This window comes from Capricornis sumatraensis, chromosome 22 (genome assembly GCF_032405125.1).
Source record: "Capricornis sumatraensis isolate serow.1 chromosome 22, serow.2, whole genome shotgun sequence".
NCBI lineage: Eukaryota > Metazoa > Chordata > Mammalia > Artiodactyla > Bovidae > Capricornis > Capricornis sumatraensis.
Genome location: NC_091090.1, coordinates 54,769,673 through 54,784,225, shown reverse-complemented (window position 1 = coordinate 54,784,225; position 14,553 = coordinate 54,769,673). Strand labels below are relative to the sequence as shown.

At 55.5% G+C, this 14,553-nt stretch overlaps 1 protein-coding gene across 1 annotated transcript in view; it reads right to left on the bottom strand.

The window, feature by feature from the left end:
* The window catches only part of GMDS (GDP-mannose 4,6-dehydratase), a 424,316-nt gene that overhangs the window by 52,319 nt on the left and 357,444 nt on the right, over positions 1–14,553 (bottom strand). The window lies entirely within an intron of this gene.

Sequence of the window (14,553 nt, the reverse complement as noted above, 5' to 3'; positions counted from 1 at the left end):
ACTTCCTGCTAAGAAAGGGTCTGCCAGCCTCTCCTCCTCTTACTCAGCTGCGAGGCCCTCTGGACTCGTTTTCCCCTGTAAACACCCACAGCCGCCCGCCCTTCAGGGCCCAGGCACAGCCTCCACTGTGAGTCCAGGAGTCAAGCGCACAAGTTTCAACACTGGCTTCCCACTGGAGTTCGATTTTACATTCTCACTTTTATAGAAACGAAGACTCTGGCTTAGAGCTGACCTCTGCGTTTCCACAAACCAATACTCAAACAGAAACATACTACATAATTTTAATTATTTTCACAAATGAAACTTTTTGGCAAAGAAGGGAAATATGTTGCAGGGTATAATGTTTGACTCCAATGCTTGATCTCAGACCTTTGCTATATCGGCGGGCGGAGAGCCCTACTACAGGGCAGTCCTGTGCCCCCGACCAGCCGCAGGGGCTTGGGGGGAAGAGCAGAGTATCACACTGGCCACTGGACCACATGCCGTACAGGGGTCGTTGAAGATGATCAGACGCTGATCGCGGTTGCATTCTGCACAAAGGTCGGGTATCAGGGACATAAACCAGCATCACAAGCTTTATTTCTGATCGACCATCCGGAGGTTCTGTGTCTAAATCCCTTTCTGACAGCACAGGGATCACATTTCATCGCTGGAGAAATAATCAGTTTGTGAGGACACTGGGCTTGCCCACAGACTACAGGCAAACACGGAAAAACATCCCACAACACCCAGAGAGTTACAGCAGATTATGCTGGACGGTAACGTGTACAACTGGCGTTTTCCATGAATTTTCTATTAATTAACTGACTCAAGAAAGGGTGTTTGGCTATTTACTTATTTGGTTTATTTTCTTACCCTTGCCTAGACTCACTTGGCAGGCTCAGAGCTAAGCGTTTGGAACACTCACCTGGACACGCTTTAGATATGCAGACTAGAGATGCTGTGAGACGGGAAGCCCTGTGACTTCAGGTGGATGAAGACCAAGCCTCGGCCAGCATCCACACAAGGGAGGGGGTCTGGTGAGGTCAAGGTTCCCAAAGGCCTCCTGTGCAGCTCTAAGGTCGTTTCCGCGGGCGCTCTCTGTGGGAGCGCTTCTAGTCAACGAAAGGACAGCTGCTCCTCACGAGCATGTTTCACCTCTAGTTTTGTGCACATGTCACACTCACAAAGAAAAGCAAGCTCACACACCTTCCTGACGCATCTGCACGGAGCCGGGGTTGCAGAAGCACGTGCTCGCCCACATGTAACGTGCGACGGGCCACACTCATGTGGGAACACGGATACACAGGACACCGCCCTCCGCGTGTCTGGACCAGGGGCTGGAGGACTTTTTCTACAGAGCTAGAAACGGACGGTCTCAGGCTTTGCCATAACCTAAGGCTCTGTTCCGTATTCTTTCTCCTCCTCTTTCCCAATACCATCTTTTTTTTTTTTTAAACTACCGTTTGAAGTGAAGTCGCTCAATCGTGTCTGACTCTTTGGGACCCCATGGACTGTAGCCTACCAGGCTCCTTAGTCCACGGAATTTTCTCGGCAAGACTACTGGAGTGCGTTGCCATTTCCTTCTCCAGAGGATCTTCCCAACCCAGGGATAGAACCCGGGTCTCCTGCACTGCAGGTGGACGCTTTACCGTCTGCGCCGCCGGGGAAGCCTGAACAGTGGAAACATCCTTGGAGAAGAGAACACAGGCCTCGCTGGGGTCCGGCATGCAGACCAGTCGTCCGCCGGGTCCAGGAGACGAGTCAGGGGCACATCCTCAGCCTCCGCCCTGGGGGTGCATCTGGTTCCGTCCACACCGGCGGGCCGACAGCGGGCTCGGGGCGACCTTCCCCAGCGTCACGGGCTCACTGGGCTGCGCTGCAGTCCTGGGCCAACACCAGCCCCGGTCGCAGCAGCTGAGGTGGGAACAGCTGGGGAAGGGCCCGCCTGGCAGAACCGAGCAGGCACTTCGGGCGCCTGCAGTGTGAGCTGCCCACACAGAGGTCTCCTCTGCCCCATGCTGCCGGCCGGCCTGCAGGGGCGTCTGCGGCCACGGCTGCCGTGGCCACGGCTCTGAGCGAAGGGCTCAGAGTGGGACGGAGCCGCAGAGCCACTTTCTGGTCGGCACCAGGCAGCAGGCAGACGCTTCGGCCAAGGCCCAGGAAGCCGTGGGCTGCAACAGGACACGGAGCGCTGTGTTCACCAGCGAGAGGCAAGGGCAGGTAACGGGTGACTCCGCGCAGAGCGGCCTGTGCGCTGCTGGCGGGGAGTGAGGGTCCCGCCGGTCGGCAGGAGCGCAGCCTGCTCGCTGAGATGGCGCTCCCCGCGTGGGATCCCGCAGACTCGAACTGTGGGCTCAACTGCTGGCTCCTAAGGAGCGCTAAGAGCCCGAGGCAGCACTGAGAGCAGAACTGAGCGCCACACGGCGAGATGCGGGGCAGCGCAGGCCTCCCTACCCAGGAGCCCCTCTGGAGCAAGCAGGGTGAAGCGAGCCCGGACCTCCAGAGCCTGCGGGGCCACTGCAGGCCCCGCTGCTGGAGCCGGGCGGGTGGGGCCGGGAGGTCGAGGCCCCGGGCGGCTGGGGAGAGGCAGCGGCTCTGGACGGGAGGCTGGCTGCACCCTCCTCCTCCTTCCTCGACCCACCTGCAGACATGGGTCAGTCTACAAGGGCCGGACCGCGGGAGAGAAGAGACAACCTGTGTTGTCGAGCAGACGGACGAGTGTGAAGGACGGGGCAGGAGCCCCGAAAACAGGCTCGCGAGCGGGCAGTGGGCAGGCGGAGAGGGCAGCCCCGGGTGCTCAGGGTGGAGGGGCTCGGTTCCCCTGGAAGCAGGCTGGGGCCCAGGCCGCCGCGGCCCACATCACCGGACGGCAGCCTCAGCGTCCCTGTGACGGTGGCAGGAGGGACGGTCCTGCGCCCCCGAGGCGGGGTCCCCACGCGGAGAGCATGCGGGTGGGCTGTACGTGAGCGCTGGGCACCCTCGGCCCCCAGAGGCTGTGGGGGTCAGGGTACCCCTTTCTAGGAGCCAGGTGGGGGTCAGGCTGGCCCCTTCTGTGGTGGGGGCTGGGGTCAGGCTGGCCCCTTCTGCGGGGGAGGCTAGGGACGCCCTCTGGGCTCCATTCTCCAAGCAAACAGCCCTTCACAGCCCCCAGAGTGACCAGGAGCCCCCGAGCTCTAGGTCCTAGAAACCCCAACCAGCTTTTAGGCCCCCACTTTCAAATATGAGCCCAACACTAAGGCTTACCAGACGCATGTGAGGAAAACCACACTTACGAAGACAAGGGGTCACAAGAGATAAGCTGAGACAGCAACTCGGAGGAGACAGAACCGACGAGGGGGGGGGGGTGTGGATGAGTGAGAGAAGAGCGAACAGGACGGCTCACAGGCGCCACCGCGAAGAGCTGCAAGGCGACACGGCCCCAGGAGACAAAAGCAAGACACTGCATTAAAAAGAGGACAATTTGAAAACAAAAGATGTAGTAATTGGAAAAAATTCAGAAGAACTCAAGAGAAGATTTTGAAGACAAAATTGAGGTAATTTCTCAGAAAGTAGAGCAAAAAGATATCGATATCAAAAAGGAAGATAAAATCAGCAGACAGCCTCGAGAGGTCAGTATAACAGGGTTTCCAGAAAGAGAGTGAAGGAAATAACTGTCTTCAAATAAATGAAGAAAACGGATCAGAGGAGAAGAACAGATGTTTCCAGACAGAAAGGGCCCCACCGAGCACCCAGACGCTAGGTGGGACTAGTGGCCCACGGCACGGAGTTTCAGAACACGGGACAGGGTCGGGGATGGGCTTGGGGGTGGGCTCGGGGATGGGCAGGGCGGCCCCTGCAAGCAGTGCCTTCCAAGTCCTGAAGGAAGGCTGTTTCCAACCAAGAGATGCACACTGGCCCCTTATTCGTGCCGAGGGCAGAAGAGATGTGCTTCCAGATGCACTGGTCTCAGGAAACCAAACCACGAGGTTTCAAAAAGATGTCGGAAAACAGGGGCTGCCAAGCGTCCACCTGTCCAGGCGGGGTCAGGTGACAAGGTGGCAGAGGGGCTGCTCCAGGCGACACGCCCGGGGAGAGCCCGGGGCTGACGGGGCAGGCGAGGGACGGTCGAGTGGGAAATGGGCCAAACGCAGAGAAACAGGACTGCTGGTCTACGACGAGCGGGAACCGGCGGCCCCTGGAGCGCACACGGGGTCCGTCCGTCCTGACGCTGCGACGTGTCTGTCACGGCTCTGAGAGACGGGGGGGCGGACGGAGATCAGAGCGCGGCCTGGAGTCGTGGCAGGGAAAGGCCAGCAACGCAGCGGCGGACTCCCAGCAAGAGGCGGCAGACACGGGCAGGGTGGAGGTGGACCCCGCACGGCCCAGGCTGATGAGGAGAGCCAGCGGCCGGACGAGCGGAGGGCGGGCTGGGTGGGGACGCCGCCGCGAGGAGAGCTGGGCCCTGCGCCTCTGCGAGCCGCCACGGGAGGAGGGGCCTCTCGGTGGGGGCACTGGGACGGCCACGACGCTGGGGAAGCAGCTGAAGGCGGAGGAGGCAGGGACAGCGGTCTGTGCGCACGGAGGCGGCACTGGGGCCCCCCAGGCCCGTGGAGCGACCGTCCCAGACGCGGGCGGGGGAAGGGAGACTCCGGAGGGCAGCGCCGGCGGGGGCTTCAGGGCGCGAAGGGGGCTCTCAGGCCCCTTGCAGAGCCTCTCCTCCGCCCCTCAGCCAGAGTCACCGCCACTGACTCCGGCTCCTGCTGCCACGCCGTGTGAACAAATAACCAACTACAACACAAAGGCTAAACTTTAACCCTCGTGCCCGCGTTCCGGAAGAGGGCTGCCGTGGGACTCATCCCCGGGGCTTCCACACCAGGCCGGGCGTGCCACCCAGGCGCACGGTCTGCGGCCTGCGTGAGGGGAGAGGAGAGCGAGTGGCTTCCCCTCCCTCCACTGCAGGCATCCTCCGGCGGGGACGCTGCTTCCTGGGGGGCTGGGGGCACCGTCAGCATCTTTTCTGCATCCTTCATCACCGGCATCACTCACTTCAGTTCAGTCACAGTCGTGTCCGACTCTTTGCGACCCCATGAATCACAGCACACCAGGCCTCCCTGTCCATCACCAACTCCCGGAATTTACTCAAACTCATGTCCATCGAGTCGGTGATGCCATCCAACCATCTCGTTCTCTGTCGTCCCCTTCTCCTCTCGCCTTCAATCTTTCCCAGCATCAGGGTCTTTTCAAATGAGTCAGCTCTTCACATTAGGTGGCCAAAGTATTGGAGCTTCAGCTTCAGCATCAGTCCTTCCAATGAACACCCAGGACTGCTCTCCTTTGGGATGGACTGGTTGGACCTCCTTGCGTCGAGGGAACTCCCATGAGCATCACTGGCAACTGTTAAAGGGAGAAGTGTCTCCTTTCTCACTGTCCTCTGTCAGCTTCATCTGCAGGGCCTCTGACGGGGGTGATCAGCTCCGTGGACAGGGCCCGGGTGGTCCAGCCTAACGAGGCCGAATGAGGTGGCTCGAGAGATGACATGAGAGAGACCAGGGCTGGCCCCCGCAGCGTGAGCTGAGAGCAGAGGGACACTCAGAGACCCCCAGCGGCCTCGCCGTGTGCCGCGGACACCTGCGCCGTCTTCACATGGCTCTTACCTGTCTGTGGTACTTGTGTCGAACTCAGCTGGGGTGGCCTGTCCTCACGCAGAGACTGTGGCTGGGGCTTCTCCAGCCTCACAGGAGGAAGCACCTGGGCAGCGGCCTGACGGGCAGGTGGGCAGTGGTGGGGAGGGGCAAGGGAGAGCCCAGAGCCCCCGGGCGTCCCCAGGGGCTCCTCCACTCCTGGCCGAGCTCGCTCATCTGTCCCCCACCCCTTGTCCTCGCCGCGGGCCCTGCGTGTCGGGCACTGAGCTGAGCCGGGGCTGAGCGCCCGGGTCTCTGTCCTCCAGGGGCCTCTAGCCTGGCGGCCACGCAGGACAGCAGAGGAGCGGCGGGGTCAGAGGACCAGGCAGCACCCGGCAGGAGCAGCCACGGCGGGGCAGGGCCCCGGGAGGGTCTCCCAGCCGAGACCCCGCAGACGGGCGGCGGCGAGACGGAGGCAGAGCGGGCGCGGAGCCCCACTCCTCGCCCCTCCCCTCCACCGCCCACCCGCCCGGAGCGGCCAGGCTGGTCCTGGCCACAGCTGGGTGACGGAGCGGCCTCCGCGCTTGTTCTCAGGCCTCTCTACCCACATGGGGGCCCTCCTCGGAGCTCCCAGCCTCGTCTCCAGCTGGGACTCCACCTCCCTGCCGACATCACTCCAGCCACGGTCGTGAGGCCGTTCCTTCGGAAGTGGTGATAGAACAGGCTTCCATAATATCCGCAGCTGTTTGCACAGATTTGTAAATGATGGCCTCTCCTTATCACTGCATTAAAGCCTGGCTTCTCAAGCACAAGCACCGGTCTTGGTTGTCTTGGGTGAGTTTGGCTCTGAGAGTAAAAAGGAAGAAGAAAACGGGCAGGGAGCCCGTGGATGGAGCGCCTGCTCTGTGTTCAGGTCAAAGCCTGTTTCATCAGGTAACCTTCAGAGGCAGCAGGCACTCTGAGATCTGATGGACCCTTAGCTAAAGACCGTAACTGACCTGCTATGCAGAGGACCGCATCAGCCGTCCGTGAGAGGTAGCGAGGGCTGCCCCAGCCTCCAAGGCAGACAGCATCGGATCTGCGCACACTGCTCATCCAGACGCCTGCCACTTCAGTCGAAGCTCCTATCGCTTTAGCTGTTATATATATATTTTTTTTTTAATGGGTTAAAACCCTAAGTATCTCAGGAGTTCACATAAACGTAAAACGAGGGCTTAGCTTTCTCAAGCGGGGAGGCTCCGCCTCAGCGGTGAGTGGAGGCTGGTGAGCAGGGCCAGTCTCCGCACGGACACTTCGGGAGGAGGCTCGGGTCTGCTCAGAGCGTCTCCTCCACGTTCTCGAGGGGCCCAACCCATGTCCACTTCTCTCCCAGCTCCATGGAAGATGCCGAGTGACGCTATCTCTACCCCACAGCGTCAGAGAGGCCACTCAACTTGGCTAGATGGTGTGGATGTTAGAGAGGGTGGCTGCAGGCCACCGCAGGGAGCTGGAGCTCCGGGGTGGGGCTGCTGAGAGGAGACGTGGGCCAGCGCGGCCCCAAATGTGAGCAAACATGCGGAACCTTCCAGAGAAAGAAGGCAGAGCCTGGACGCTCCTTTGCCTGACTCTGCTCAAGTAGAGCCCTAACATACAGCTGGAGAAACTTCATCAGAAGCGACAAGCTGGAAGGGTGGGGTTTTCCCACAGAGCAACTGGACACAGTCAAGGTTCAGCATGCACAACAGAAGGGCTCACAGTGGACACCAAGACACGGGACACAGGCTCGCTCCTGGGGCCCTGACACCAAGACACGGGACACAGGCTCGCTCCTGGGGCCCTGACACCCGGACACGGGACACAGGCTCGCTCCTGGGGCCCTGACACCAGGCCACGGGACACAGGCTCGCTCCTGGGGCCCTGACACCAGGCCACGGGACACGGGCTCGCTCCTGGGGCCCTGACACCAGGACACGGGACACGGGCTCGCTCCTGGGGCCCTGACACCAGGCCACGGGACACGGGCTCGCTCCTGGGGCCCTGACATCAAGACACGGGACACGGGCTCGCTCCTGGGGCCCTGACACCAAGACACGGGACACGGGCTCGCTCCTGGGGCCCTGACACCAAGACACGGGACACGGGACACGGGCTTGCTCCTGGGGCCCTGACACCAGGACACGGGACATGGTGTCACTCCTGGGGCCCTGACACAGGACACGGGCTTGCTCCTGGGGCCCTGACACCCAGACATGGGACATGGGCTCACTCCCGGGACCCCCCACCAACCCCACCTCCCTGCAGTCCCCTCTGCGTCCTCCAAGCCCAGCGGCCAGCCAGAAGCCTCACACACCAACCCACACTCCACCTCCCCCCGCCCCATCCCCCGCCCCAAGAAACAATCCCTAATTAGGGGAAGAATGTGCATGAACACAAAACGCTTGTTATCTCAGCCAGGAGGCGTTTAGAAATGAGTTTCTTTTTAAACGTATAATAAGGTTTGCCCTTGTTGTTTTGACTGAAAATATAGTTATGATACCGCAAACTATCATAAATATTTCCATTGGCGGAACGCCGCCCCCACCCCAGCAGCATGCGGTGGTTTTCTCATGGTTGCAGGCTGTTCCTACAACTCTCTTCTCAGAATTTAACAAGATTAATGACAGAAAATTAGTCAAGACAAGTATTGGCCTGTTTGGTTTATGCATCACTTCGAGTGCAAGAGAAAAGCGCTTCCTTTTCACATCACTTATTACCTAATAAGTGATAAGGTGACAGGGAAGCGGGAAGAAAAGCCTCACACTGACAACAACCCCGAGAACACAGCCCCCGCCAAACGCACACGGGTACACATGCAGGCACACACACACTCTCACACACGCACGCACACGCACGCACACATGTTCATAGACACATACACACACACACTCACAGACACACAGATACACATATACACACACCCCCCAACAGATACACCTATACACACCCACACACACAGACACACGCACACTCACACAGACACACAGATACACCAACAGGCACATAGATACGTATACAGACACACACACATACACACTCTCACACACTCACATAGATACACATATACACACCCACACACACAGACACACGTACACTCACACTGACACAGATACACAAACAGGCACATAGATACGTATACAGACACACACACATACACACTCTCACACACTCACATAGATACACATATACACACAGCCTCCTCCAAATGCACACGTGTACACACACATGCACACACACACATGCACACACACACACATACACACACAGATACACATATACACACCCACACACACAGACACACGCACACTCACACAGACACACAGATACACCAACAGGCACATAGATACGTATACAGACACACACATATACACACTCTCACACACACACATATACACATAAAGACACACAAATACACATGCACACACTCAGACACACAAACAGGCACACAGATACACGTATGGACACACACATATACACACTCTCACGCATTCACACAGACACACATACACACTCACAGACTCACAGTCACACGCGCACGCGCGCACACACACACACACACACACACACACACACACACACACACACACGGAGCACTGCTCTTACCTGGACAGCGCACAGCTCGGTTTTATTAGCATGAGTACTATGCACATTGAAGAAAATAAGGATTTATGTATTTCATCCCTCACAACTTTGGGAGTTTAACACAATGTCAATGAAACATCATAGTTTATGCCATAAGAAAACATAAACAAAAAGTGTACTTGTTTTTAGGAAAAAAGACGTGGAATTGCCTCCACTGTAGAGTGAAGGGTATTCACTTTTTCTATACTATTCACTCTAATAAGAACCTTGGAGGTTTATTTAAAGCAGCATGGATTTTGAATCAAAAGGATATTTAAAAACTCAGTCCTGACACAAGAGACCCATGATACATTTGCAAATCACAAAAGGACATGGGTGATTTTCTTGAAACGTGCACTGTCTTCTTCCACAATGAAGGAGAGGGCATGGAGGCGGTCCAGATGACTCATCTGCCTGCATATTCTTCTACGTCCTCTTGCTTTTTTTCACCTGTGTTCCAGCTCCCAGCATTGTATTTAAAATGAAAACGCCAACACATCTGCCTTCCTGTTCCTTATCTCCTCTAATGAATGTAATTAGTCTCCTGCACAATGTTTTCATGCAAAACAAATACATAGGTCTGGTAGTTAAGACAGAAAATGCAGGCGAACTAGGAGATAGTGACATAGAAGACGATTCTGTGGCGTTTTCGACATGGAGCGTGACTCTATAGACGGAGGTTTTGACCCTCTTGCTATAGTCTGGAAGCGTCATCACCTAAAGTCCGCTACAAACAAGGATGTTGGTCCTGGGTTTACAAACCTTCACCTTCTCTTGGGATCCAAGGGCCAAATGTTTTAAAGGCAAAGTATTACAGGAAAGCACATGAAGTGTTTCCCAAAAGAGGAGCTCCTGGATTTTCTCCGATTTCCACGGCTGTTTGTGACAGATTGCCATTAAAGGTTTCGAGGTAAGGGAGCCACTATATAAATTAAGTTGCTGAAAGAACTTGCCTCCTCCACAACTGTGGAACCGAGTCCCCATCAGTTCAGAGGTGACCGACATGTTTCTTGGGCTCCCAGGAGACTTCCATCAATGCCTGGCTCTCCTCTCGCTTTAGACCAGAGTTCTGGACCCCCTGGCTCTTGCACCTTGGAGACCCCCATCAGTTCTTGGTCAATTTCTTTCCTACTTTGGAAAAAAAAAAAAAACAGGTAGGGATGCCTCCAGCTGTTCAGAACTCTGTCTCACCAAGAGCAATCCAAAGTCACTGAAGGCAGGAACTGGTGTTCAGAGGATTTCTTCTATCTCAGTTTATCAGATAATTAACTAGTCCAATGTCTTGTTCAATTCAACTGGCGTTTACGTGATCCCTGGAGGCGTGAGGGCAGAAAGAAAGAGTAGAGAAGGCACCACGGTGGCTGTAGGCGCTCCCTGGATGACAGTCCTCGTGGAAAAACCTAGAAAGTCCAGGGTTTTCACTTTACAGCAGTTTGCCCTCATTCCCACCCTCATGCCACACACACAGACACACAGTCACACTCTCAACTTCCAAATATTTGTTTTCCATTACCGACTCATGAAAATGTTGATTTACCAACTGTCTGCCACTGTGCGGGGCAGGATGCAAGGTTCAGAAAGGACCCAAAGCAGGTTCAGCCTCAAGCAGAGAATGCCCAGTCCGCCAGGGAGGGTAAGGTCCCAGGCGACCTAAGATCGCGGTCAGAAGGGGCGAGAGCTCAGATATGGTGACTGTCGGGTCCACCTTGGGCCTGAGGTTCTGTGATCTCCCAGGCTCTGCTGCTCAGAGTGGGGTCCAGGGGCCAAGCAGCCCCCACATCTGGCATCGCAGGGGTCCTGTTAGATGCTCAGGCCCCGCCCAGACCTACCGATTCCAAACCTGCATTTTAACTAGATCCCCAAGCGCTTCTCAGCAGTTAGCATCGGAGGACCTGTGCTCCACAGGAGACAGACCAGCCAAAAGACGCCCTAGCTCTGCCAGAAGGTGATTACTCCCGGAGAGCAGGGGAGTCCTCATCACAGCCACAGCCCCCCGGGCGCGAGCTGAGGGCCTGTCCTCTCCCTCCCTGCCCGCCTCTCTGCTGAGCACGCCTGTAGGCTCCTCCTGGTCACATGAGTGTGAGGCATTGGTGGGACTCGACTGTTTAGTCCCCAGACATAGCATCGGTTGCCCGATCTTGTTGGTTTCATGCTTTGCTTGTCCCTAGCATTCACGTAGACAAATGTCACTTTCCATCAACACTGTTTCCTCACAAACAGCAAACAGGGCAGAGTGCCCGACGCTCCAGCCCGCTTCGGCGCGTCCCGCGTGCTGACGTGTTTCACCGGCTCCCATCCCTGAGAGGCAGGCCCTCACCCCATCTCGGGTGAGGCCCAGAGCTAACTGCTGCCCGGGGGTGGGGGCGGTGGAGCAAGGCCAGGCCCGGGTCGGGGGTAGGGGGGAGGTGGAGCTGGGGGCAGGCTGGGGGGTGTGGGGGGCTGTGGAGCAGGGCCAGGCCCAGATGGTGGTGGAGTGGGGGGCTAGGCCCAGGGGGATGGGGACAGTGGAGCGGGGGCCAGGCCCAGGGGGCGGTGGAGTGGGGGGCCAGGCCCAGGGGTGGGGCGGGGGCGGTGGAGCGGGGACCCAGGCCTGGGGCTGCACGTGGAGCCCCTCACCCGATGCCACAGCACACTGCGTGCAGAGACGACACGCTGAGTTCTGGGATAGGAAGCCGGTGGTAACGGGGAAGGGGCCCTCCAGGCCCGGCTCCGGCTCGCTGTTTTCCTTGCCCGTCACTGCCTGATGTCTCACTGCGCGGAAGCCGTTCCCAAGGAGGCCTGGCCGGCCCGTCAGAAGGCCAGCTGCAGCGGGGCTGGCCCGGAGCGGTCCTGACTCTCCCAACTCTCCAGCCTGTTCCAGCTGAGATCGGAATGCTACTCGTGGGGCCCGGAGATGATCCAGGGAAGGAAATTGGAAAGAAAACAAACAATAGAATGCAACTTCCAGACAGCGTTCAGAGAGCCATCGTGATTTCATTATCTGGCCCTGAGAAGGAATTCTGTGTCTCAGCCGTGCTGTGAGAGCGTGCATCGCCGCGCTCTGTTCCCACGCCCGGCCATGCAGGCTCGGGGTGCAGGTGGCCGCCGGGCAGGAGGCTCGGCTGGGGGCACAGGGCAGTGCCCCGGTGTCTTGGACGGACCATTGGCACCTGCTCTCTTCGTGGGAGATTCGGGAAAATGTTTTGGTTTTGCCAAAACTGTACGTGACACTCAAAGGCGATATTGAATGCCGTGAAGCCTTAGCTGGTGGTTTGGTCCATCATCTGGAACGACGTGAAGGCCTCTCCTGAGATCTGCCGTGGGTTCTAGCGAGACTACGCCAGGCTTTCCTGCCGCCTCTGGGGATGGGGACGCAGGCTGCAGCGGGGCTCTGAAGGACAGAGGGCACTCCCAGCTGGCAGTCCACGCGGCTCTGTTGTTCCAGTAGGATTCCAATACAAGGTCAGCTTGAGAAGCGCTGGGTTAATCAACGTCACACAGACTCTACTGGTGATTCTCCAGGAGGGGCTGTAATATTCAATATTCTCCAGATGAACTGGACACATGCTTTTCTAAGGCATTTCCTCTCTATAGAAGTCTCAGTGTGTACAGGTCTGTGCTAGGTATTTTTAAAAAGGCGTTAGCCCAGGGGACCAGGGACAGAAGGCTGAACACAAGACGCCGTCTCCAAAGCGGGAGAACCGCACTGAATCTGCAGACTGATCCCAAGAGAACTGCGTCTTGGCGCACCTCCCCACTTGCGTAGCGCTTTTCTGGTTTCTCCCATCGATGTCGTTTAGACTTCAGTGTGCACATCTTTCATGCACTTTATTAAGTTCATCTCTGTTTCATTTTTCTGATTCTGCTCTAAATGGTATTGTGCTTTTTTTTAAAGTCTGGTTCCCAGTTGTTGAGTGGCAGCACCCAGAAATGCAGCTGGCTTCTGTATATAGACCTTGTATCCTGTGATGCTGCTGAATGCACCTGTTAGTCTTCCTGGCTTTCTGGGTAGATCACTTACGTTTCCTATGTACTCCATCAAGCTACCTGTGAATAAGACAGACACACACCTCCCGTTCTTTTTCTTTCTTCCCTTGTGGCTAAGATCCAGGATAATGTGGAAATGGTTTGGCAGAAGCGGACAGCCTTGCCCTGAGCCCCACTTTTAGAGGAAAAGCATTCAGCCTCCACATTAAACTATGATGCTAACTGTTGGTTTTTCTCAAAGACCATTTATCAGCTTGAGGAAATTTCTTTCAATTTCTAGTGTGTTGAAATTAATTTTAAAAAATAATAGCTGCTAAATTTTATCAAATGTCTGTTCTGCCTCTATTGAAAAAAAATATGGCTTCTTTGTTTTCTTAATATGTTGAATCACGTTAATTTTCAAATGTTAAACCAACCTTGCGTTCCTAGAATAAACCCCACTCTGCCGCGGTGCACCAACTCTTTATATATGGATAATTTCGATTTGCTAATATTCTGTTGCTATTTTTTGTTTCTATGCTCACTGGAAATACTAGTCAGTATCTTTCTTTTCATGTAATATTTTTATTTTTAGCATCAGGGTAATATTGGCCTCATCAAATGAGTTAGGAAGTGTTCTCTCTTCTAAGTGAAAGGAAGGAAGGGAGTGTTTTCTTCATTAAACATTAAAAATTCATTTTTTAAAATACATATAGAACTACAAAAATTTATAGATTTTTTGAATCAGGTTTGGCAATTTGTGTCTTTCATGCAATTTGCCCATTTTCTCTAATTTGAAAAGGTCATTGGCAAAAATCTGTTCATAGTATTTCCTTACCATTCTGTCAACGTCTGGAGGACTTGTTGGGATGATAAGTCTTTTATTTCTACTGCGTATGATTTCTGCCGTCTCTTTTTTCCTGGATAGAGGTTCATCCACGTTTTGGTGTATGATTCTCCCCATCATGTTCCCGTTTCTACTTCATTTATCTCTATTTTTATCTTTGTCGTTTCCTTCTTTCTGTTTGCGCTGGGTTTAATGTGCTCTTCTTTGTCAAGCTTCTTAAGATGGAAGCTGGGATAACTGGTTTGGGCTCTTTCTTGCGTTCTAACACCAGTGTTCACAGCCACACGTTTCTCTCTAAGCACTGCTTTGCCAGCACCCCGCAGATTTTGGTATGCTGCTTTCCCTTTCATTTAATGCAGAATTTACTCCAATTTCCCTTGTGATTTCTTTGTTTGACCTGTGAGTTGTTGAGAAGTGTGTCAGGTGGTGAGCTCTAAAATGCCAGTTAGGGTTAAAGACGCTCGCTTCTGTATCTGCAGAGACTGTCTACCTGTATCGCAGTCACAGAGAAAGGCGTGCCGCGGTGCACAGACATTAAGTCTG